Raw genomic sequence first — 27,456 nt, 5'->3', positions numbered from 1 at the left:
TAGCATTGCCCCTGGTTCTTCTTATCTGCAGGGCCCCAATGAACCCCGCTCACTTGTTCTGCCAGACTTGCCTGGTGTTTCTAGCAGGAGAGGAATGGGCCTGCCTGGGCTATCTCCTGTTGCTGTGCTGAGAGTCTGGGCACACCAGGCCTGGATATCCTTCCTTTGAGGGTGCGGGGTCACAGGATGACCTGTTGCTACCTTGTTCCCCCCAGTCTTGAAGTCCCTGTCCAGATCACTGCCTTCTTTCCCTTTTCAGACTTTTCCTTTGGTTGTCTCTTGCATTATTTGCAGGGCTTCTAGTTGTCCTTGCCGGGGTAGAGCAGGTAGAAATGACCCCCTGCCATCTTATGTAGATTGAAAGCTCACTATAATTGCTTTCTGAGTGAGATAATCTTATGTCAATATAATATTACATTATTTTAGTTTAAATAAATTTTTAAATAGGAAAAATTCTCATCTAGAATTTCTAATCAAAAAAGAAAAAAAAAAAAAAACCTCTTTTTTATTCTTTTTGTGTCCAATTAGGTTCTTAATGCTTTAAGAGTTTTCTAAGGTCGAATCGATAAATATTGACTGCCGATATATAGACTCCACTGATGCTTGTCATTTGTGCGTGGAACACATCCTTGTGTGAAACTGGATTAAATGGACAGAATGATTTTAAGTTGTATGAATTAATCATCTAGACAGTTGTCTTAATTTTTGACACATCTAGTTCTATCTCAAGCCCCTTTATTCAATCTTGACCCGTTCCAAAATGCATATACATAATTCACTGACATTGAGTGTATCACAGTAGCAAAAATTACCTGGGAAAACTTTGAAAAGGAAGCTATTCTGTCATTTTTATTTTTAAGCAGGAAGGAACAAACTAATTTTAGTCTTTCTCATTAAATATTTAGCTGTGTAACTTTTCCCTTGAATCATAAGGATTTGACAGATACTATCAAAGCTTGTGTTAATCCACTGAATGTCAGAAGTTTATGTGGGATTTTGTGAAAGGAAAAGATGAAAATACTAATAAGTTTTCATTGTTAGATTTTCCTGTGGTTTCAGTGTTTCAATATTTAGGATTAGTTTATAAGAGCCGAATGTCACCTGACCTGTCATTTTCATAGTGTTGCTTTATTTCCATGATGGGATTATGGGTAAGATGGCAGGGAAGCTTCTGTATCCAAAATCTTTGGCCAGTGACAAGGCAGATCATCAGGACCTACAGGCTGGAACTTCTTCAATCTATAGAATTTCTTCTTTAAAAACTTCAAATTAAATTTTTATATATAGTATGTATAATATATACTTTAGAAAACTTATGAATTTTTGCCTCAGTAAAAAATTTATGACATTTTGATTCCACTTGTTTGACTAAGTATGAATAGAATAGATTTCTAATTTATATTCACTTAAAAGTGATACAGTTCCATTTATTCTGGCATCTAGTATTACAGCTAAAATCCTGGAAAGCTTTTTATCTTAGTGATTTAAAAAAAAATGTGAATTAGGCTTGAGACTTCTAATCCAATTCTGAGTATATAAAGAAATACTATGTTGTAAAACAAAAAAAAGGAAATTAACACGTGATACAGTATTATTAACTAAAGTACATGTTTTGTTCAAATTTCACAAAATTTTATGCTAGTGTCCATTATTTGTTTTCATATGTTATTCAAGATTCCACATTGTTTTTAGTTGCATTGAGCAGCTTCTGCTGAATGCGACAAATTCTGATAAATTCTCTTTTCATGCTATTCTATTACAAATAGTTTCTAATTATCCCTGTATTGGCTTATTAGATACACCCATCATTTAAAAGTGGACATTTAATTTCCAAATTCTTGGGGTTTTAAAACTATCTTTGATACTAATTTCTCATGTTGATATTAACTTCTCATTTAAATGCTTTCTTCTCTGTAATCACCCTCTGTATTTTTTCCAGTCTTTTAACTTTATTGAGATTTTCAATGGCCAAGTCAAAGATCTCTCTTGGTAAATGTCACACTGCACTTGAAAGTATGTGGGTTATTTTCAAATATCTTTTGATACTGATTTGTAACATAATTCCACAGTGATAAGAGAACAGACTGTATGAATTCAATACCTTTAGACCATGAAATTCTTGCATCTTTTATGTCCCTGGATATATTCCAGTGTCTCTGGTTTATAGTCTGTGGGAACTTGAATAGAATTTGTACCCTGCTGTTGTGTGAAAATTGTATAAATTTTAATTATGTTGAATTTGTTCAAGGATATGAACCATATCTTTCTACTTTTCTGTCTATGCATTCTATTAATTTTTGAGAGTTTGATATTGTAACTCCAACTAAAAATCTTAATTTATCTACTTAAAAAATAATTGTAATGTATAGTGGAACTGTATGTAACTTTGTCCTGTATTTTCCAAGACTCTTGTAAATGTGTTATCATACTTTTGTAATTTAAAAATAAAAAAAATTCAAATTAAATCAAAACATTATATAAAATATTTATGATGGCTATAAGAATGTAAGTGATGTCTGTATAGGATGTGCTTAATAATTCTGTCCTACTGGGTGAAAATTTAGGAATAATCCCAACAATGTTTATGGTTGTAAAAGACTTGCAAAAAGTTGTACCACACAGAGGTTTCACACATGTGATTATTTTAAAAATGTGTGTGAGTCTATTTTTAAAGGTGTTTCAGATAATTAAAATTCAAGAGTGATATTTGAACTCTTCATATTGTATGTATGTTATTTGTGGTTCTGTGAAAAATAACTTTGTTTGAATTGACTTCAGATTGGTTTGACAAAAATAAATTGACCTATTTTGGCCTTTTAAAGATTAAGGGGAATACTGATCATTTATATTTTCACAAGCACTTTCTGTTTTCTTCACTGTCACTTTTCTGAAAGAATGAAACAAAATTTAGTTTTAGATCTCTACTAATTATAAAGAAGTAGAAGAAATGATAATGACCTTATTGGTCTTAGAACATTAGTGTTTTGCAGAGGTTTCCCAGCAAAGCGGAAGATAGTGCATGAAGACTGTATGGAGAAACTAATAGTGAAATATTTATTAATATTCTTTGATAGTTTAAAAGTTTATTGAGGATCTAAAAACCTGTCAGCATGTCTCCTAGAGACATCTGACCCTTATTCTCATTCTGAAACTCTTCAGTAAAGTGTGGGGTCTAGGATATGTTATCCTGGAAAGGATGAGCATGGTAAATGAGACTTGGTTCATGCTGAACTATTGCATTGCATCCAGGTGTATTGTAAAAGCCTGAGATTTATGAGGTCTACCTGGCTCAGGTGAAGCAGCCTCTGATCTACATCTCGTCTGGCTTCCATGCAGAATTACTATTTATTAAAAATGTAATCCTGGGCTTCAGTGCGGCGATGGAGCTTCCAGTGGAACTTTCAAAAGTTCCTGTGTGATCCTTATTTAGATGCTATACTCTATAACCATATACCTACCTGGTGAGGACTGGGTGCTAGAGTTTAAACCTCTATTTTCTGTTGTAACTTCCTTTAGATAAGAAAACCCTATATAACAAAGTGGGCTTCCCTGGTAGCTCAGATGGTAAAGAATCTACCTGCAATGCAGGAGACCTGAGTTCGGTCTCTGGGTTGGGAAGATCCTCTGGAGGAGGGCATGGCAACCTACTCCAGTATTCTTGCCTGGAGAATCCCAAAGGACAGAGGAGCCTGGTAGGCTGTACCCCATGGGGCCACAAAGAGTCGGACACAACTGAGTGATTAAGCACAGCACAACATTTAACAAAATGGAGTCTCTATCTACTCTCTCCAACAGTCGGCATCTTCTGCAATACAGTAGTGCTGCAGTAAATCATACTGTCTATTCTAGAGTAAAGACTTCACTCTTTTTTTAAGTGATTTGCCATTGGATCCAGCTCTGCTTGATGTTGCATCACAGTGAGATTAAGATTTATTGATTGACAACCCTTTGAGCAAGCAATTAGCAGAATATTACTCAAAAGACTAGAAATGCAAAGTAAGACCAGACTTTAATTAAAAGATGATTAAAATTATTATATACTCCTAATTAATACAAGAGATAGAACTTGTTCATAATATATTTAAATGAATGAGATTCTTAAAATATAGGGCATGAAAAGATGCCTACTTTTCTAGTTTTTCAAATACTTTTTTAGACTTAGTTATTTAAGAATTTAAATTATACTCTTAAGTACATAAGTATCAAAGCTATTGGAGGAAATAAGTTAGGTGATTTATAATGCATTTTTATTCATTTTCACTTGCAAAACTATGTAAAAACAGTTACTTTGTGATCTAAAAAGATAAATTTTATCAGTTATTTAAAATTTCTAGCTAAATTATAACTTTTTCTCTTAAATTTTCTTTCAAATTAGTGAAATTATCTATGACCCATACTCATTTGATTTGACTCAAGTTCTGCAGCATGTCTATTCAAAATGTCTAATTAGGTTTAGGAGAAAACCAAGATAATTTTGCTGAGAACTTCATAATTCTTGGCAGGAGGCAATACACGAAGATGGTGATTTCAAGTGCTCTGATTGAACTTACATTTCACTTACTTACATTAATATGTTACATACAGTGATCTATATCTTGTAACAGCATATATTCTTTAATGTCAGGCGAGTGTATGCTCCTTGGTTCTGTTTCGCCACAACAAAGATTTGGAGTGACGGACATTAAAGCCATCAGCGTGTCACAGCTCTCGGGTCTTGGACAGACCGTGTTACAGCTCTTAGGTCTCAAACAGACAGTGTTATAGCTCTTAGACAAATCAGTGTTACAGCACTATTTTATTCAGAAAATGGCAGGAAAATCCATCCTCGAGGCGTGAGGGCGTGTCGACCCAAAGATGCGAAGAGAAGAGCTCCCCAGCGCACGGGAGACCGGAGAGAGAGAGAAAGAGAACCCGCGGCCCTTTGGCTCCTGTTTTTATATGTTTTTTTCTCCCCCTGGGCCTGCCCTGTGTAAATTGGGCTAGCCAGGAGTGTTGTTTGTTCTACCTGAGGTCCTCACTCTGGTCCTGGGACCTTCCTTTGTTCTCTTTTCATGGGCTTTTCCCTTCCTTATCTTTTAGCCGCTGCCATTCTGGACTCCTGTTTCCTATTCTAACTAGCTAACATTTATAATCTCAATCACAAAGAGTGAATCTCATATTTTGGGATTTGTGACTTATGTATCTTACAATATGTATCAGATGCTTTAAGCCCTTAATTATCCATTAGTTATGTTTAATGTTACCATTTAGACAAATACTTTGAGCCAATCAGAAGAATTGTAAAGAATGCCAAGGATAAAATAATAATAGTTAATATTTACTGACTACTAACTGTGTCCAGCACAGTTCAAGTGCCTAACATGTTTGTCTCTTGGCTGCTGCTCCTTCTCTAGATACCACTGAATGACCATAAGCAACCCCAGGGTCTCTGAGAACAGAAATTCAAATGCTGACTCTGGGGGCACATAACGGAGATCTTCAGTGGGTGTGAACTGGGGTGGAGGTAGTGGTTGTGGCTATGGAGTGCTCCCGAGTGCATAATGGGATATCCGTACAACTCTGTGTCTATACCCCTTTGCCATATGTACACCCACTGTTCTCCTGCCCAGCCTTTCTCTGCTGGGCTCATTGCCCAGAAGCCTGCCTTTTTGGATGAGATACCAACAGGCTGGCTCAAATCGAGACATTGGTATCAGGCACAGGGGACAGACAACACATCCTCTGCTTTAGTAGAAATCCCACAGAAGAATGAGATACCAACGCCAGCTTCTAGAGGGCACTCTCAGTCTCTCTGTATGGTTCTTTGGGTATGCCCGTTCCATAGGCTTGAAATGTGGAAGGAAAATTTACTAGATAGCCTGCAAGCATGGGAACTCAGAGCTAATTCCTTCTTTTCCTTCTGCAGTTTGCTGCTTAACTGGATTTAGGTTGTATGTGTGTGTGTGTGTGTGTGTGTGTAGGGTGTGTGTGCATGTAGAGTGTGTGTAGGGTGTGCAGATTATGGCAGGGAGGGTATGCTCTTTCCATTGGCTTGAAGTGTGGAAGGAAAATTCACTAGATAGCCTGCAAGGTTGGGGACTCATAGAGCTGACAATTCCTTCTTTTCCTTCTGCAGTTTGCTGCTTAACTGGATTTAAGGGTGTGTGTGTGTAGGGTGTGTGTAGGGTGTGCAGATTATGGCAGGGAGGTTCACATTTGAGTTTCTTTTATAAAGTGAAGTGCTTGGTGGCCTTGTTCCCAGCTCTCAGCTGCTGCTGCTGCTGCTAAGTTGCTTCAGTCGTGTCCGACTCTGTGCGACCCCATAGACGGCAGCCCATCAGGCTCCGCCGTCCCTGGGATTCTCCAGGCAAGAATACTGGAGTGGATTGCCATTTCCTTCTCCAGTGCATGAAAGGGAAAAGTGAAAGTGAAGTCGCTCAGTCATCTCCGACTCCTAGCCACCCCATGGACTGCAGCCTACCAGGCTCCTCCATCCATGGGATTTTCCAGGCAAGAGTACTGGAGTGAGGTGCCATTGCCTTCTCCGCCAGCTCTCAGCCCTAGTCATCAACTCCATGGCAACAGGAAAAGGTCACTCACTGTCCTGATGCACTCTTATAAGGATAAATTAGTGAGCTCATGAAGAAGACTAGTGGGAAAGTTTGTAAGTTAGATTGAATTAGATCACAATCCAATCTTAAAACTAGTTCAGACTCCATGGTATAAACAAATGAAAGAATAATATTATATTTTGTTATGTTAAACTCTGAAGTCTGGATATTTTGCTCTTTTTTGTGATGGTGATGTCAAAAGAGAGTTATCTCTGTTTTGTTCTGTAGTAGCTCTGACTTCTCAGTATACTGCTAGTTTTGAAAAGTTAATGTGTCCTCCCACACAAGTGTTTTCTCTCTGAATGGTATAGATGTAGTTCAGAAATACAAGTAGCTTATTGAAGGACTATTACTGACTAGAATTTGTGTCTCCTGAAGTTATTTTGTATGAGTAGTTAGAGAATGGTACTTAAAAGACCATCAGATTGGTGGCAGGCAGGATGAATCACTGCATTCTTCTGGGTGCAGAACACATTGAGAAATTCATCTGATCTCATTAGAAGGCAGAATCAAGCTTTAGGACCTCATGCTTGTTTGTTTGTGTTTAATCACGTGGTCCAGGTGGTTGAAAAGGTGATATTTGTAATGTTAATTAAAATTGCAGTGGTTTGTCTGAACTTGTTTGTTCCCAAATAACTTTTTCCATGTAGTTGCTTGGGAAGATCCAGAGGCTTTATACATGAGGGAATTTAGATTTCAAATATGAATAGCCTGCTTCTATATAGCAGATAATATCTTCCAGGATAGTTACACAGAGTTTTGCACTTGCTGCCCAGACTACAGTACTTCCAGCTGGGACTTGCAGCCATGACAGAATCTCATTCACAGTCAGAGAAAATCTTGATTTGGCTTTCAGACTCATGCCATTCTGAAATCATATCATTCTGAAATCATTTCTTAATACCTCTTCCAGGTGTTTTTCTTTTAACTTCTGGCTTGTTTATAATTCCTGTTCATGGGGTGTCATGAAATTCCTGGTTCAGATCTTTTTAAATTTCTAACCTCACAAATTAAATGTAAAAGAATATGGAACGTAAAAGGAAAATAAAAATGCTCATCAGAGGAGCCTGGCAGGCTATAGTCCATGGGGTTGCAAAAGAGTCAGACATGCCTTAGCGATTAAACGACAACAACAAAGCATAGTTTAATGCATTCCTTGTAGTCAAGACAAAGTGAGGATGTACTTGTGCTCAGAAAAATAGTATGTCAAACATATAACTCATTAGTCATCAATTTAAAATCTCATCCTTTTATTGTAAAAATGCAACTTTAAATGTGACACCCAAGTGGAAGCCCTGCCTTATCACCTCTTCTTTTAGTTTTCCTTAAAGACAGGAAAGTAAATCCTGTTGGCAAAATTTCCAGGCACTGCAGCCCTTTTCTTACATGTAAGTAGTCTGTCTCTCTCTCTTTCTCCTCCGCCTTCTCTCCCTTCCTCTCTCCCTTCCACTCCTACTTTCTAACACTTCTCTCCTCTGATCTTTTTCCAAGTAGGAGAAATAACCTGTTCTGCATGGGGTATTTTTGAACAGATGAATAGAGCTGTTCTGTTTCTCCTTAGCCTTCTCAAAGATAATTTCTTTTAATGTTTTCTTTTGTCACTCGCTGTAAATCTTTTACAAACATGATTGCTTTATTTATACACATCCAGAACTATTAATGTTTCTTAGAAACAATTGAGAATCTAACACACCGTACTGGACTTAACTATCAAAGTGAGTAAAGGAACTCTTTAATTGAGAGTTGTAAAATCTCTAATATTAACATTATATGAGCTTTTTTATCTGCTAGAAAGATTGGTTTACATTAAATGTGTCAACTAAAAACTAGATATCTGATCAGCCAATTTTTCTTCATTTTCCTTTTTTGTATTGGGCCTTAGAATTACCTGTGTGCTATTTCTGTGATTCTTCTGCTTTCACATTCCCTTGGCAGGGTGTGCTCCTTTGTAGCTTTCCAGAAGCTTTCTTTTCTTTTACAGTTTCTCGGTATTATTGACAATTCCTTTGAGATAAAACCTCTCCTACCTGTAAATCACTGCTGTAACCTGAGGTAGTTTTCCCAGAGATGGAAACTTAAACTCATTTAATATGCTCCTATATTTGCTGACATTCTTTTCACTGTTTTGAATTTCAATTCCCTCTTTATACTTTTTATTTTATCCTTCAACTTCAAAACCACTCTTTCTCAAGAAGATATATACAAACTATTGAGTGATTTTTCACTTTCCAAATTACTTCACATTATTTCTTTTTCTTTTTATTGGTATAAACATAGCTAAGATATCTTTCTCTGGCTTTTAGAATTTCCAAGATTTCTGGGAATTTTCCTTTTGTGGCCCTCTTTTCGTACACTTTTGTAATGTTTTCCTTTTTGAACTTCCATCAGTATTTCTCTTGTTAATGTACATGTATTAAATATTTTAGGCTTACTATAAAAGGGAAGAGGACACCTTCTCACTGAACATGGAAGACTGTTCAACAGAGGAATGGGTGTGATCAAAGTGGTGCTCTAGGGAGATGAATCATGTGCGGGGCTGCAGGGTGTCAATACATCCTGCTGGGAGATTAACCGATGGGTGACTATGGTCTGTGTCATACATTTTCCCACACTTTGAGAATTGTTATGGAAGTATAGACAGGTGTTTTTAGTGCAGCTTGTAATTGGACACGGTGGCTAGTAAAGCACTTGACTAAATATTACTAAAAAGAAATGTATGAAGAAACCTAACCAATCAAATTTCCAGGAAAATGTAGATCAGATGTCAATAAAGCAGCTAGTTTTCAGCGTTGTATCACTAGGACTCGAAACCCAGCTTTTTAAAATTTTCATGTGTGTGCATGCTTAGTCACTTCAATTGTGTCAGACGCTTTGCAACCCTGTGGACTGTAGTTCACCAAGCTCCTCTGTCAATGGGATTCTCCAGGTAAGAAGACTGTAGTCGGTTGCCATGCATGCCCTCCTCCAGGGGATCTTCCCGACCCAGTGATCAAACCCACTCTCTGGCATCTCCTGTATTACAGGTGGAGTTTTTACCACTGAGCCACTGAGGAAGCCCCTTAAGTTGTCAAATGATCATTTAAAGAAAATTGGGAAATCACAAGCTTTAAACTAGGATTCCTCAGAGGCACTTTTAATTGTGAGAGCTTTCTTAAAGCAGTATTAAATTTTCTTCTGAAGAGTTCACAGCTGTCTGTACATGTACATTATCAACATTTATCTACATTTGGGTATGAAGAGAAAGCTGACAAATACTGCTTTAGAATAAATATATTTTAATAAATATATTTATTTTTATATTTCTCCAAAAATATTATTTTTTATCTCTAGTTGATTGGGTAATTAAGAGTGACTAATTTCAGACAGTGACCATTTTACTAAATTAGCACACTCTTGTTGAGTAGCACATAAATGATGAAACTGCTTTTTGATTTAATATGTAGGAGTGTCACATTAGCAAGTAATGCACAACACAAAAATACTTAGCTTCAGCTTAATGTTAACTTTCCTTTGGATGTTGTCCATTTCAACAGGTAATAAATGATAAAAGGAGCACTAAAAATTTATTTGTTCATTTACTTAAATATTGAGTATTTGTTGTATACACTAGAAACTGTACTAACTACTAGAAATGATAAACAAAATAAACAATTTCTCTAACTTTGCAGTTTATAATATCCTGAGGAGCAAGTGGACAGTGGTAATAAATTATAAGTTACTTAGAAGATTAGCAAATCAGAAAAGCACCTAACTGTACTTTGACTGTTAAAATACTTCCTAAAATAAGTGACACTAACCTGATCCCTTGAGGAAGGTAAAGAACAGATTTGATGGCATATACCAGGCATAAGCCACTGAAGGATTTAAAGCATGCATGATCACATTTGCATTTTATAATTCTCATCTTGGTTTAAGAGTAGGAAATGAATGGTGATGCTAGTAGGAATTGGAAAGGAGACTGCAGGACTAGCCAAAAGGTCCTTGCAGTAGTCCAAGAAAGAGATGGTAGTGACCTGGATTAGGGCAGTACCAATGAAAGGGATGAGTTACTGGACAGGAAAGATATTTTGAAGTTAGAGCTATAGAGCTTGGTTCTTGATTTAGTGAGGGCACTGAGGTGGTAAAGGAGAACTCCAAAATACTGCTCTGATTTCTGACTTGAGAAAATGAATTGGGATTGTGTCTTTTGTTTGAGATAGCAAATGTCAGAGGAGAAACTGAATCTAATCATATAAGTCCTCCCTTCTCCTCCCCTCCATCCTTTATTCTCCTCCCTTCTCTTCTTTTCTTTCTTCTTTCTGCCTCTCCCTCCCTGTTTTCATCCATCCTCCAACATTGAATCTTTAGTTTAAAATTTCCTACCCCTTGAAGTCACTGTCTTCTGTGAAGTCCCAAATTATTTTGACAAGGAAAAGTCACTTTAACTTCTGTACTTAGAGCTAATCCTTGGGTAAAAATAACAGCAACCTATCACCTTGCCAAGTCATTTCAGATAGACTTAAGTGCTTAATCAAAGGCGACAGAACATTGATGTATTTAAGGAAAATTGCCAAGAGTATTTTTTGACCTTATTTAAAGTTTGAAGATGGAGATAGGCAAATTATGCAGTGCAAAATAAAAAGCAACCAAGGAAAATGTTTCAAAGGGAAATTATAGGCTGCCATGTAAATATATTTTTTATAGATTTTTTTACCTTTAGTACTGAAAATTAAGAAAAGAGTTTTTATGCTTTTGTAATGCAGCACTGCACATGGGAGAAATATGACTTAAAATAGTGTCTACAATGAAAATAGCTGAATTTATTGTCTTTTTAAGAATCTGAAGTGACAGAGTTAAATTTATCTAATGTGGAACTCTGTTTGGCAACTCGAAAGGTGCTCCTGGTCTCTTCCTCACCCCATCTCTCCGACATCAGCTCTGGTTCTTACTGACTCTGGTTTGTCTTGGCACTTCTCTCTTGCTGCAGATGGCTGTCTCCGGGAAGGGACAAAAGGGTGATGGTGATGGTTAGCATTACCTCAGCTAGTGTCCACAGAGGCATGAGAGAACTCTGTGCTGCCAGCAATCACATCTGAAACCCCAGAAGATTCTAATTGGTGTGGCTTGGGTCATGACTCCAATGCTTATTTGGCAGTTGCAGTGAGGAGTGTGAGGAACTGTGGCAACCTACCAGAATTATCTAGCGTCAAGTAGTTCTCCCAGAGGAATGCGGACAGGATGTCTGCTGTTTCCAAGGAAGAGGATGCAGAATACTGGGCAGAATAAAACAGCTGTGACTCCTATTTTCACCATAAACATCTTTGCCATAAGCAGTTTGCCCCACAACCAATTGGCTATAAGGCCATTTTACCATAAAATATGAAATAGCTGTAATTCACAACCGTCTTCAAGAGTGTTAATTATTGATTCTTTAGCTAATTTAGATACAGCAGCAGCTTTTTCTCTAAGACCATCTTTACTAAACTTAGTACATTCCAGCGATATTAGAATATGGAGGCAAAAGAAGAATCAGGCTCCTCCTATGCCTCAAAGAATGGCGACTTGATTCCTGATAGGTACAAGTTTTTATGAAAATGGTAAACAGTTGTTGGTTTTTAATGGTGGAGAAATTTGGTATTTGGCACAGAATCTGGCTTAGTGGAGTTGGTGGAATATAAGGACTAAGCGTGCGATGGGAGATTTAAATGTAGTCTGTGCTGTGTGCTCTGCTCGGTCGCTTCAGTCATGTCCAGCTCTTGGTGGCCCCATGGACCATACCTCGTCAGGCTCCTCTGTCCTTTGTATTTCCCAGCCAATGTTACTGGAGTGGGTTGCCATGCCCTCCTCCGGGGATCTTGCCAACTCAGAGATTGGACCCACGTTTCCTACATCTCGGTATTGCAGGTGGGCTCTTTGCCTGCTGAACCAATGGGAAAGCCCAAATTATAGTCTAGATATGTACTACTAATTATGTGTATTTACACGTATTGATGAGAAATAGCAGTATCCCTTCCAAAGAAATCTGAAGAGATTTGCTGCGGGTTTTTTTTTTTTTCATCATAAGGAACTTATATCAGACATTAGATCTTGTATCCCTAATGATCAACTTTTAGAAAGGAAGTATCATTGCTTCTCTAAGATACACCTGAATGCAACTATAACCATATACCTACACACATTTTAAATCTATTCAAATAATTTTTGCATTTTCACTTTTCACAACAAAATCATTAAAGAATTTTGTTATTATCCATATTTCATTATCTCCTTTTCATTTTTCTTGTTCTTTTTATCTTTCAGGGCAAAATTGTCTTATGGCCTTTTGTGTTGCAAAACTGCTTTTGGCAAAAATTCTTGTGGAAAAAATACCTTGACTAAAACAACAATGACCATTACATTGCTATGAAATGCTTTGAAAATTGGCTCCATTTTTCACTGTAAATTATTAGCTGATTTCATTGTGTTATTGGCTTAAGTAGACTGTCTGTGGGGTCGCGCAGAGTCGGACACGACTGAAGCGACTTAGCAGCAGCAGCAGCAGACAACTAAAGGAAATTGAACATAAAGAATTATTTCATTAGACATTATTAAACAAAAATGTTTCAGAAAAGGCTTCAAACTTTAAAAGGCTTTAAAACTTTCCTTGTAATCTGAAGAAGAGTTCTAGTTATTGTAGTCATTTAAGGCTGTTACTGGCATTTTCCTTTTGTAAATTTCATTAGAAAGTGCCTTGATGCTTTAGTTTTAGCTGGGCAGTCTTTTGCTGCCTGTTTCATAACCTGTAGTTGGGTAATCTTACTCTGTAGTTCACAGGAGCAAGGATATAACAGATATCTTCTCATAACACTTGTTTTAAAATGTGACTTATCTTTCTTCTCTCATGTTCAGCCAGGAGTAAGTTGCTATATATTTTTTATTTCTGAGAAAAAATTCTTGCTTTTTCTGACCCGGTAGTTTCAGTTTGTCTATTAATGAATAGACACTAGAAAAACTCAAGGAGATGTGCTTGTATTGTGATTATAGTTTGTTGTTGTTGTTGTTGTTTTTTAATATTAGGTCCCAACTACCCTGTAGTTTTAGAACAGGCATCTATGTGCCAAGAAATACAAAGCTGAATTGTGCATTATTTATTTTTTACTTCTATCAAGAGAGACAATGCATTTGCTTTTTTCAACAATTTCCCTGCCACAAGTCACCCAAGGAATCATTTTCCTAAATTTATTTTCATAATTGAGGATTCTGTTGATTTCAAAAATCCCCTTGAACATATCAGATTTGTTGGTGAACCTTTCACTTTTACCAACTAAGCCTCAGAAAATTCTGACTCCTTTTCTGTAATAAAAGCTTGGCTGTTTTGGGGAAAAAACCTCACCGTTAATGTAAAGATAATTTGGCTACCTGTATGTGCAGAGTATATCTTGTGATTTCTTATTATGGCTTCACATTTATTTCATAAAAAAAAATGACCCTAGCATGTCATTAAAACTAAAATGCTCACATTCTGAGATTCATTTGTAGCTAGATCATCTTTATTGGATTATCCTGACTTTTCTTAAACCTGTTACTTGACAAATGGGTCCTATGCTTGTCCAATTTGCAAGGCTACTGCACATTGCCTTGACAACTCAAGGAAAGACTCTTCCATCACTATGGAAACAAGTCAATATAAACATCTTCACATTTTATTTATAGACTAGGTAATGTAAAGGGCATCATGAACATTTGCTGTGATCTGAAATGAAATATGGTAGATGTTTCTTGTTTTTAATTAATAGGATTAATGGTTGACACCGATGTACAGCATCTTCTCACAACTAGGGGGATGAAACTGCAATTGTCACTTTATTTTATGTGTTACCTAGTTTTCTTTTTTCATTGTTCAAGGTTAACATCTAAACGTGTGATAGAGAGCCTAACAGATGGCACTAACACAGAAAGGGCACTTATGGACACTTCTACCAGAGAGAGAAGTACTCAGAAATACCTGTAAACTGTCACAGCAATTTCATACTTAGTATTGTCTAAATTGGAATGAGGAATGAGTAGTTCATCCCTTTAGATTTTATTTGTAGTAGAAGGAATACAGAATTTGAGTTGGACACTAAGCAGTTAAGATTTGGGGAAGTCACCTCATTTTGTTTTAGCTTTCCCATCTGTAAAATGAGTATAGTAACATTTATCTGCTGGATTTTTGTAAGGATTACAAGTGTTCTGAAAAGATGGGTGGTCCACTGACCAAAATATGGGAGGTTTATTGTTATTATATGTGACTTTTAAAATGGTTAAATGATTTACCAATCTTCCCTAACTATGCATTTCTCAGTGGCCATATGGGTAGATTTTTGTAGCCATGTTACTAAAATCACTGATTTGGCAGAGATGGAACGTAAAATGTTTTATTTGTCATTTTTTAAATTTCAAATGTAAATTCAAATGGTATCCTCTAAGTAAAAGGAGAAATAATACCATTTGAACAATTATTAGTTATTTATTTATGTGCTTGTTTTTAATTATAGAATCTATCATATAATCTTGCCACTTCAAGTAAGGAGTGCTTAAGTGTATAACTCCATTGGTTTCTGGAAAATAATATTCATCATGATTATTATCATTTAAGAATTTTGTTCCCTGTGAGTTTGGCAAAATCTAGAGGACCTAAATATCTTTCCAGTGTGTATATGTGTATTTGTTCTTAAATATGACTTAAGTATTTCTTGCAGCTAAATTAATTTTGAATAAAAGTTTGCTTTCTCCTTTAATAAGTAAGAGACCAAAACCATCAACTCTTTGATATCAGAAGAAGAATATACTAAGGTACACCATTTATTGTGGGAAGTTTGATGATAACCATTCCACAGAGCAATTACTGGTTTAATTTTCATCCTGCATGAAACTTCTATTGGCTTTAATTCAGTTTCAAAGATTTGGGATTATATCCTGAGATTGTAAATTTATGTAGCTTTGGATAAATATATTTTCCTATTCATCAAGTATTTTCCTGGAATAACTGTTTCTAGTTAAAGTACTCTGGCAAGTGTGAAAATACCTGAGTTTATACAAATGTACTGAAGTCTTCATCCTTTGCTTTTAAAAAAGATCCTCATCCAGCAGCTAGATTACATAAAAACAAAAAAGCCTGCTAGCTACATAGACATGTGTTTTTGTTTAAAATAAGAATTTCCTTTTATGTTTCTCTGTTTTATGTAAAAAAGCAAGAATTAAATGTTGGCAGATTGGAGAATATCTCCACTACCATAAAGAATATAAATGTTATCTCAGGGGAAAAGAGATAATAATAATTAATTGTGTGGAGGGGACTGTGATGTCAGTTTGGTCAGCTCTTAAGGTTCTTGTGGGTTCTACTTCTATGAATGTGCATGAAATTGTTCATTAATAAACAATTTCTCCCTAACTCCCACTAGCATATGAAAAAAATTAAGCCAAAAAATGCAAAGGGGCTTCATCTTTGGTGCAAATTGCTAAAAGGTCAATATCCTAGAATTAAGCTTCGTTTTTAACAAAGGAATTTAGTTAAAAATAAATGAATGGGAGAGAAAGTGACATGTTATTAATCAAAAATAAAACCATAAGATATCCCAGTAATGTTTACCTTTCTACATTGACCCTTCTGTTTTAAAGAAATGCACACAAAACAGTGATGCAATGTTGCCTGCAGTGACAGGCAATGCGGTAGACTGAGGAGGAACTTTAAAAATACTAAAATACACACAAAGACACATACACAAATTAGCAACTGTATCACTGATTCATTAATACAGGCTACAATTTCAGAGTTGTGTTCATATTCAACAAATTCCTGTGGAAGGATCCAACATGGAGAATGAATGGATGTCTCCCATTTAAGCTTATATTCAGACTATTTAAAAAAGTGAAGATTGACCATGTTCAAAACAGAACATTGAGAATTTCAGGTCATTCTAATATTACACTAATAGATCACCCTCTTGTTTTAGAAAACTCGTCTGGCTTTCATGTGGGGTGGTAGGCTGTGCTGTGTGTGCGCGTTAGTTGCTCAGTTGTGTCTGACTCTGCTACCGCATGTACGCATGGAATTCTCCAGGCGAGAATACTGGAGTGGGTTGCCATTCCCTTCTCCAGGGGATCTTCCCGGCCCAGGGTATCAAACCCAGGTCTCCGGCATTGCAGGCAGATTCTTTACCATCTGAGCCACCAGGGAAGCCCATAGATTGTGCTTCTTGTTCACAATTCCCCTTCCTTCTCTGCCCTTGCTAGAGTTTCCCATGCACGGTGTACTTCCGCTTCACATTGGCTTTTGGCTTGGTCTTAGGACTTGCTCTGACAAATGGAAAGTGCTGAGTTGATAATGTGCTTTGCTTCTGCTCCCCTTTCTTGCACTTCTGCCATGACATCATCACTTCACAGATAGGAGCTACTCCTTCTCTTAGGTCATGGAATGAAACGACACATGGAATACTCCTGTACCTAAACCACAGCTTGGCAGACCCACTGCAGCCAAACCCAGATACCTGAATAGGAAGTAAATGTGTTTTGTTTTAAGCCTGAAAGTTTGGGTTTGTTATACATAAGCATAACAGGAAAAGCTGACTAATACAAGTGACCATGAATCAATTCAGAGTAAAAGTTCAATGAAGTGAAAGTTACTCAGTCGTGTCCAACTCTTTGTGACCCCATGGGCTATACAGTCCATGGAATTCTCCAGGCCAGAATAGTGAAGTGAGTAGCCTTTCCCTTCTCCAGGGGATCTTCCCAACCCAGGGATCAAACCCAGGTCTCCAGCATTGCAGGCGGATTCTTTACCAACTGAGCTATCAAGGAAGCCCAAAAGTTCAATAGAGACCTGCATTGTAGAACATACAGTTTACCTTGAAGTGGGGCTGAGATCCTCCTTTCAAGGTCTTATCACCAAGAAGACCTGACAGCAGGTGGTGAAGCTCCCACCACCTGGAAAAGTACAGGGACTGGGTGCTTATTCTTGCAAGGGCCAGAACATGGAGTTTGGAAGCCTAGGTAGAAGAATGAGGAATTTGAGCAGATTATCAGGGCCGGAATTTTAACAGAACAGAGAAGATAAGGAAGCAGTGACTACAAATGAAGTGTAAGATCAGGGGAAAACCAGCAGACAGACAAATGGTTTGCTGAGGTCCTGAGTGGTTGAGCTGTTTCTTTCTTTCGGTTCGCCTTGTAGTGGGGCTTGATTATAGTAAGAAGTCAAGTGGTCCCAGGTATTGAAATAGGATGAGTCAGGGGAACAAGTCATGGTCTGGCAACAGAGACCTGGATCACTTCAACATGAATTATCCTCATAAGAAACTGACAAATCTGAAAGGGTCTTTTCAGGATGGGGTTTGAGGGAGTGATAAACACACCCATGGTACTTATAAGAAAAAAACGAAAAGCTGATTTAAAGTGAAATAAGTGTGCTGCCAGCTTTCCGAGATAGTCAATAGAATAGTAGGTGGTCACTTGTATTATGTAGTCATTGTACTGGTACAAGTTTACCAAACAAGAATTTTTTTGAAAGAATTATTGTGAAAGTTCATTTTCCTTTCATAAAGGCTACATTTAGGTCTCATGATACTCTTAAGACAGGCCTGCACTGTCTCCCACAGCAGCCTGCTTCAGGTCTGTTTCCCCATCTCTCTAGAAGGGATGTGTCACTCTCATGCTCAGGGATGGTCGGTTGTCTCCCCTTCCCTGCAGCATAAACTGGAACTTTCTATAATCTGACCCAAACCTTATTACTTTTCCAACGCCCATTTCATATTCCTCCTCTTTTTGAAGCCACTCTTTCAACAGAACTTGTCTTATTTAGTATAATGAACTTCATGACCAGCAGTGCTGAGCTTAAATCAGCCTCTCTTTCTAGCTGGGTGGCCTGGGCCAATCTTTGTTCTATCTGAGTACTAGTTTCTCTGTGAATATATGTATTGTTTGAAAATTTAAATGAGATGTTTAAAAGAAAGGAATATTCAGAAACAAGACCAGTGTATTTTAGTTCTGCTTATTCTTGATAAATACTGTGTATGCTTTAGCCTCCCACTGCCTGAATTTTCTACTTGTTTGTGTTCTCGGTGTAAGTCTTATGGTTCTTCAAAACTTACGTCAAATTCTACCTCTGCTGAGAATTTCTTTCAGACTTTCAGCTTGTGGTGATCTATTCCTTCTCTTGCAGTATATCCGTCATTTAGTGTGGTTGCCCTGTATTACTGTTTATCTTTTAAATGGACGTTTTGCCTTTTAGACCAGAGGCAAAACTTTTCAGGACACAGACAACAGATTACAAAATGTTAAATGCTCATCACCTTGGGCAGAACCTTGTTTATTGAAGGGGGTTATAAGGGACTTCAACCCACTCCAGTATTCTTGCTTGGAGAATCCCATGGACGGAGGAGCCTGGTGGGCTACAGTCCATGAGTCACAAAGAGTCGGACATGACTGAGTGACTACCACACATAAGGGAGTTCAAAAGTCATAGAGCCTAACTTCTTGTGTGATGATATGATGATAATGGCAATGATGATGAAAATGAACATTATGATTGAACTAAAAACCAAATAAAAACGTATTTACTTATGAATCTTAAGTTGGTCTTATTTTTTTAAATATTTTTCATTTTCTACAAGTGTATTAATGCATGTAAGTATATATTAAATAATAAGGTAATGAATAAATACAGAAGATCATGCTCATGATATAAAGATTCACATATACTTTTTTCACATATGCTTTTAAATTCATATTTTCATTTTATATTTTACTTTTTGATGAGCAATATTGATCAGCAAGTTCTCTGATGCTCATGATGTATTATGAGAAGATAGTTTCTGTAGCATTCTCAATATATAGCATTAGAAATGAAATAGCAAGAGAATTTGAAACTGAATCTAGATTATGATCAGGAAATGTTTTCTCTAAAAGGTCAGATAACACCTTGATCTTTACAGTCTCTCTGGAAACTTGTCAATTCTGCATTGTTACACAAAAGTAGCCACAGACTAGGTAAATGAACAAGCGTGGATATGAGTAAAACTTTATTTACAAGATTAGGCATGGCTTGTGATCCATAGTGTGTCAAGCTCTGATAGGTGATATCTAAATCAGCATGTTAGTTTTTTATTTGTAGTGAGTCAGTGACTTTTGTTTTCCAGGGAACGTGTTTTACTCTGTAAATAAACTCAAAATAAAATCCCTAGTGTTTATTTGATTTTCCCTAAATCTTCTTATGAAAATTTTGGTTCTTTTTTATGATTGAAGTCTCTTATGAAAAGAATCCTGAGATACTTTGCCAGCTTTCCATTTATATTTTGCTTAAAGTTGATAAAACTTTTAAAGTCTTGTGGACTTTATGAAGGTATTTTTATGTATATAAACTAGTATATTTTCAGTTCAACCCACAAGCATCTGTTTGAGCCATTATGTGATGAATTTTATGCCAGTATCTCAATAAAGTGTTTATTTCTTTCCTATTTCTTAAGATTAGATTTCCTTGGAAATATTGTCAAAATATAGTCAAGCTGTGAAGTTCCAATTTTCTGTTTGTGTAATGTAACTTGAGGCCATTTCCTAGGGAAGTGGTCTCTTTTCAAAAACATTTTTTTTCTAATGTTTTCACAGTGTTATATTTCGTCTCTGAAAAAGAGTATATTTTATAATCGTGAAAAAAATCATTCTTATTTTAGTATGGAGTTTTATTTTTCTTAATGGTATGAAAATAATGGGATGGCTTACAAAAAAAGCAGTGATTCAATGAAATACAGTAGTAGTGCATGAATTTTTATACTTGGGAGCACAATGGAGCTACTCAGGTGACAGACTGGGAAGCCAGTGTTAAAGAATAAGGCTTGTAGTGGGATCAGCCTGGCCCGTGGTCAAGATGGCTAGGCAGGCAGATTAATATGATTGATAGGCCTAGCAACTCTTTGTTCTCTTCTCTTAAAATCCCCCCCCACCACCTTTTTTTGATACACTAGTTATTTGTACTGTTGTCCTCTTTGCCATCCTCTCCATCTAAGAGCACGAGTCATCCTTTTGTACTTTCTCTTTCTTAACTCACCATGTTGTGTCAGCCATGAGGCTCCATGATGATATTTATGAAATGTTTCTCATTAAGGGCCTTGCCTCCTTTCCTGATTAGAAATTCATCACTCTAGGTTTGTTGTTGTTGCTGTCCTCATGCTCAGTCATGTCCGACTCTTTGTGACACCATGGACTGTAGCCCACCAGTCTCCTCTGCCCATGGAATTTTCTAGGCAAGAATACTAGAATGGGTTGCCATTTCCTACTCCAGCGGATTTTCCCAACCTGGGGATCGAACCTGAGTGTCCTGCATCTCCTGCATTGGCAGGCGGTTTCTTTACCACTGAGCCACCTGGGAAGGTTAGCTCTTTGTTATCGTTTAGCTGACTGGTAATTGACAACTTCATGTCTCCATATCTCTTTCTTAAAATTCACACACTAAAAAAATACCAGAAATATCCTTTTAAAGAAAGAATCTGTTTATTCCCCTCTTCCCAAATCTTTGGGGAAAGCCCTCACTATCTAGAAAGTAAACCTAAATTTTCTGAACATTTTGGCTTAGGCCTTTTGCAGCTGGACCCTAATATAATAAGATTAGGTTTCCAAATTGGGAAAGGAGTACATCCCGGTATATATTGTCACCCTGCTTATTTAACTTATATGCGGAGTACGTCATGAAAAATGCTGGGCTGATTGAAGCACAAGCTGGAATCAAGATTGCCGGGAGAAATATCAATAACCTCAGATATGCAGATGACACCACCCTTATGGCAGAAAGTGAAGAAGAGCTAAAGAGCCTCTTGATGAAAGTGAAAGAGGAGAATGAAAAAGTTGGCTTAAAACTCAACATTCAGAAAACAAAGATCATGGCATCCAGTCCCATCACTTCATGGCAAATCAATGGGGAAACAGTGGAAACAGTGAGAGACTTTATTTTTGGGGGCTCCAAAATCACTGCAGACTGTATTTATTTTTACAGTTGGACTATAAAGCTCCACACCAAAGTATTGATGCCTTTGAACTGTGGTGTTGGAGAAGACTCTTGAGAGTCCCTTGGACTAGAAGGAGATCCAACCAGTCCATTCTAAAGGAAATCAGTCGTGAATATTCATTGGAAAGACTGATGCTGAAGCTGAAACTCTAATACTGTGGCCACCTGATGTGAAGAACTTACTCCTTGGAAAAGACCCTGATGCTGGGAAAGATTGAAGGCAGGAGGAGAAGGGTCGACAGAGGATGAGATGGTTGGATGGCATCACCGACTCGATGGACATGAGTTTGAGCAAGCTCCAGGAGTTGGTGATGGACAGGGATGCCTGGCCTGCTGCAGTCCATGGGGTTGCAAAGAGTCAGTTAGACATGACTGAATGACTGAACTGAATTGATTCTGACCGGTGTGATGTGATATGTCATTGTAGTTTTGATTTGCATTTTTCTAATAATGAGCGATGTTGAGTATCTTTTCATGTGTTTATTAGTCATATGTATGCCTTCTTTGGAGAAGTGTCTGTTTAGGTCTTTTGCCCACGTTTTGATTGGGTTGTTTGTTTTTCTGGTTGAGTTGTATGAGCTGCTTGTATATTTTTGAAATTAATCCTTTTTCAGTTGTTTCATTTGTTATTTTTTTCTCCCATTCTGAGGGTTGCCTTTTCACTTTGTTTACAGCTTCCTTTGCTGTGCAAAAGCTTTTAAGTTTACTTAGGTTCCACTTGAGCTTCCTGGTGGCTAAAATGGCAGAAAATTTGCCTACAGTACAAGAGACCTGGGTATGATCCCTGGGTCGGGAGGAACTCCCTACTCGCTTTTTCCTGTCCCAGTTTTCTTTCCTGGAGAATTCCATGAACAAAGGGGCTATATATCCCATCTGGTCCCAAAGAGTTGAACATGGCTAAGCAATACCTTTCACATACTCTTGAGCCTTCCCAGGTGGCACTTGTGGTAAAGATCCCATCTGCCAATGCAGGAGAATTGTACATTGTAAGAGATGTGTGTTCAGTCCCTGGGTTGGGAAGATCCCCTGGAGGAGGAAATGGCAACCCACTCCAGTATTCTTGCCTAGAGAATCTCATGGACAGAGGAGCCTGGTGGGCTACAGTCCACAGGATCTCAAAGAGTTGTTAATGGCTGAAACCACTTAGCACAGGTCCCACTTGTTTATTTTTGATTTTATTTCCATTCCTCTAGGAGGTGGGTCATAGAGGATCTTGCTGTGATTTATGTCATAGAATGTTCTGCATATGTTTTCCTCTAAGAATTTTATAGTTTCTGGTCTAATATTTAGGTTTTTAATCCATTTTGAGTTAATTTTTGTGTACGGTGTTAGGAGGTGTTCTAATTTCATTCTTTTACATGTAGCTGTCCATTTTCCCAGTAGCACTTACTGAAGAGACTATCTTTGTCCCATAGTATATTCTTGCCTCCTTTGTCAAAGATAAGGTATCCATAGGTGCATGGGTTTATTTCTGGGCTTTCTATCTTTGGTTTATATTTCTGTTTTTGTGCCAGCACCATACTGTCTTGATGACTCTAGCTTTGTAATATAGTCTGGAGTCAGGAGGGTTGATTCCTCCAGCTCCATTTTTCTTTCTCAAGATTGCTTTAGCCTTTTGGGATCTTTTGTGTTTCCATATGAATTGTGAGATTTTTTGTTCTAGTTCTGTGAAAAATGCCGTTGGTAATTTGATAGGGATTGCACTGAACCTGTAGATTGCATTTGATAGTATAGTCATTTTCACAGTATTGATTCTTCCAACCCAGGTACATGGAGTATCTCTCCATCTGTTTATTTCATCCTTGATTTCTTTCATTGGTGATTTATAGTTTCCTGTATACAGCTCTTTTGTCTCCTTAGTCAGGTTTTTTTCTAGGTATTATTTTTGTTGCAGTGGTAAATGGGATTTTCCCTTAATTTCTCTTTCTCATTTTTGTTAGTGTATAGGAATGTAAGTGATTTTTGTGTATTGATTTTGTATCCTGCAACTTTGCTAAATTCACTGATTAGCTCTAGTAATTTTCTGATAGTATCTTTAGGGTTTTCTATGTATAGTATCATGTTGTCTACAAACAGTGAGTGAGTTTTATTCTTTTCCAATCTGTATTCCTCTTATTTCTTTTTCTCCTCGAACTGCCATGGCTAGGGCTTCCAGAACTATGTTGAATAATAATGGTGAGAGTGGGCACCCTTGTCTTGTTCCTGATCTTAAAGGGAATGCTTTCAGTTTCTCACCATTGAGAATAATGTTTTCTGTGGGTTTATCCTATATGGCCTTTATCATGTTGAGGTAGGTGGTCCCTTCTATGCCCATTTTTTGAAGAATTTTTTTTTTTTTTTACATAAATGGGTGCTGAATTTTGTCAAAGGCTTCTGCATCTATTGAGATTATCAAATGATTTTTATCTTTCAATTTGTTAATATGGTATATCACATTGATTTATTTGCATATATTGAAGAATCCTTGCATCCCTGGGATAAACCTGACTTGATCATTGTATATGATCTTCTTAATATGTTCTTGAATTCTGTTTGCTAGAATTTTGTTGAGGATTTTTGCATCTATGTTCATCAGTGATATTGGCCTATAATATTTTTTTTCCTTGTGTTGTGTTTGTCTGGTTTTGCTATCAGGGTGATGGTGGCCTTGTGGAGTGAGTTTGGAAATGTTCTTTCCTCTGCAGTTTTTTGAAAGAGCTTTAGAAGAATAAGCATTAGCTCTTCTCTAAATGTTTCATAAAATTTAGCGGTGAAGCCTTCTGGCTCTGGCTGGGCTTTTGTTTTGGGGGAGATTTTTAATCAGTTTAGATTTCAGTGCTTGTAATTGGCTTGTTCATAATTTCTGTTTCTTCATGGTTTAGTCTTGGAAGGTTGAACTTTCTAAGAATCTGTCCATTTCTTCCAGGTTGTCCATTTTATTGGAATATAGTTGCTCGTAATAGTCTCTTATGATCTTTTGTATGTCTGCATTGTCTGTTGTAACCTCTCCTTTTTCATTTCTAATTTTGTTGATTCTTCTCTCTTTTTTCTTGATGAGTCTGGCTAGTGGTTTGTCAATTTTGTTTATCTGCTCAAAGAACCAGCTTTTCATTTTATTAATCTTCACTGTTGTTTCCTTCCTTTCTTTTTCAGTTATTTCTGCTCTGATCTTTATGATTTCTTTCCTTCTACTAACTCTGGGTTTATTTTGTTCTTTGTCCAGTTGTTTTAGGTGTAAAGCCAGGTTGTCTATTTGATCTTTTTCTTGTTTCTTGAGGTAGGATAATATTGCTATAAACTTCCCTCTTAGAACTGTTTTGCTGCATCTGGACACTGATTTTCTTTTTTTTTTTTAAATGATCAAATTAGGAATCTTTCACTTGAGTAAATAAATGATAAGGGTTATTAATAGATTTTATAATGTTGGACTGTTTTTGGTTGTTCCTGGTTAAAACCCACTTTAGTCATTGTGTGGTATTCTTTCAGTATGCTGCTAGGTCCTATTTGTTAATTTTCATATAGAACATTTACATCTGTATTCAATAAGACTGTCTTCAGTCCTTTTTAAAACTAAGTTTTGGGGGAGGCTTTGGTATAAACTGGGCCCCTAAAAACTGTAGGTTAACCTTTTCTCTGCTGTATAACTTTAAATAACACAGTGGCTGCTAATTCATAACTGGTCCAGTTAAAGCATAAAACTATCTAGTCTTGGTGTCCATTTAAATTTAGTAGTTTATATTCATAGGAACTCATCTATTACATCCAGTTTTTCACATTTATTTGATTAAAAGTTGTGAAAAGTAGTCTAATATATATTTTTAAATTTCTTTGGTGTCTGTAGCTATTTTCTCCTCTTTTCTTATATCGTATACTTGATGTGCTTGCTATGTTTTTACAATTAGGCTGGCTAACATCTTGTTTTTTCTCTCAAGATTTACTGATTTATTTCTATCAAATTTCATTTGATTATTTTTACATTTTTCTGTTTTCTAATTGATTAATTTATGTTTTAAATTAGTTTCTACTTATTCTTTTTTCAGATTATGCCATTTTTATATTTCTACCTTCTTGAGTTAAATAATAAATTCATGATATTCAGTCTTTATTTTAATAATAATCAGTTACTAACAAAATAACTATTATAAGCTGGACTTCAATTTTTTTGACCAGTGCTTTGGCTATATGGCATAAATTCCTTTATATTACATTTTCATTATCACATTGTTCCAGATAGAACATAAATTTGGTTTTGATTTTCTTTTTGGGTACAAGAATAGATTAATAGAATACCTTAAAATTTGAAGATGATTGAGTTGTCTTCTTGTTTTTTAATATTTCTAATTTAGGTTTAGTCTGATTCATTTAAATTTAATTAAATCTAGTTTTTCTATTTCTAGTTTAAACATTTTCCTCTATTAGCTCTAGGCTTTCTTTCCTTGTATCTATAAGTATGTATGTATGTAGGTATGTGTGTGTGTTTAAATCTGTGTCTATATATTTGTGTGTAATGTGTTTGGATAGATAAATGATGTATATCACTTGAAAGAACATATAGTCTATATTTAGGACATCCAGATCTGATATACTAGTGACATTATATCTTTATTTTAGCTTTTTTACCTGAACTTTATAATTAATTTTGATGTGTCCTGGGTTGAAAGACTAATTTTCTCTTTGATGGGAAATCAAATTTTAAAGGTTACCAAATTCTTTAAGGTATTTGATAACTTTTTGCAGGTGTGCAATATTAAGATCATCACCTACTTCACTGATATTATTAAATTATGTAACACATGATCACTTTCTGTACAAAATGTGGTCTTCTAAAGTACTTAATTTTGCATTTGACTTTATCTGCCATTGAAAAACATTTTGATATTTTTCTTGTATGGAAATACTAAGATCATTAAATTGTGGCTGAGACAATAAGGAGTCTGCACACAGTACAGGAGACCCCAGTTCGACCCTGGGTTAAGAAGATCCCCTGGAGAAGGAAATGGCCCCCCATTCCAGTATTCTTGCCTGGAAAATCCCATGGGTGGAGGAGCCTGGTGGACTGCAATAATGCGGTCGCACAAAGTCAGACGCAACTGAGCAACTAACACTTTCTTTCTTTCAAGTTACCAGATAAACACATAAGTTAGTCTGGCTGAGTACTTCACATTTATAAAACATTGAGAATAAACTGTTTTGCATTTTTATTCTATAGAAACCTTAAGATTTTATTTTCTAATTCCTGAAATAGTTTTTCTCTTCATAATCATTCTGAGGATATAAGTTGTTTATGTTTAGTAGACTGATAGTTTTTATAAAGAGGCAAATATTGAACTTAGTATACTATTTAACCTTTATCTATTTCACAAATTTTATTGCACTGCTGTGTGCATTGTGAGTTCTACTGACATCATTTTTACACAGCAGTTTCTCAAAATGAAGGAAACAGTATAGTAGTAATTTATATTCAAACGTTAATCTGGTTGCTATTACAGGATATTTTACTGTCATTGCAACTGTGTCATCAGAGCCTGCTACTACTCAAAAAATTTGTTGATGGTCTTTTCCTGTTTATAAAGTTCAGTTCTAGCTGTATTTATTGACAATGAACTAAAAAAAATAACTTTTCCTTCATAGCACCAACATATTCAGGTTACCCGTATACTAAAAATAATTGCCATGTTAGCAATGTCTGTGTATTTGTCAAAGGGCTATAAAAATACTTTGCCAGTGTATTAGTTTTATGACTTGGTTTGACACATAATTCATTAGATCTTGGAGTTATGTTGTCATTGGAAAGTGCTGCTTAGTTCTTTGCCCAGATTTACCCGATATTCAGAACAGTCTCTTACTGACGTAATCTTTAACCATTTGTGTCAGCTATTTCATATGGCTATTCAATCT

At 36.4% G+C, this 27,456-nt stretch overlaps 2 long non-coding RNA genes across 2 annotated transcripts in view; one reads left to right on the top strand and one right to left on the bottom strand.

The window, feature by feature from the left end:
* LOC145521258 (uncharacterized) overlaps positions 1-27,456 on the top strand; it is a 235,651-nt gene that overhangs the window by 48,588 nt on the left and 159,607 nt on the right. The window lies entirely within an intron of this gene.
* On the bottom strand, positions 11,370-17,539 carry LOC145521260 (uncharacterized). Its single transcript, XR_014065275.1, has 2 exons — positions 17,435-17,539; positions 11,370-11,560 (listed from the first exon to the last, which is right to left on the bottom strand). It is a non-coding gene; the product is annotated as an uncharacterized LOC145521260 (long non-coding RNA).

Source organism: Giraffa tippelskirchi, chromosome 9 (assembly GCF_054371585.1).
Source record: "Giraffa tippelskirchi isolate mGirTip1 chromosome 9, T2T-mGirTip1v1.2.pri, whole genome shotgun sequence".
NCBI lineage: Eukaryota > Metazoa > Chordata > Mammalia > Artiodactyla > Giraffidae > Giraffa > Giraffa tippelskirchi.
The sequence above is the reverse complement of the archived record's forward strand: the minus strand, read 5'-3'. Positions and strand labels throughout refer to the sequence as shown.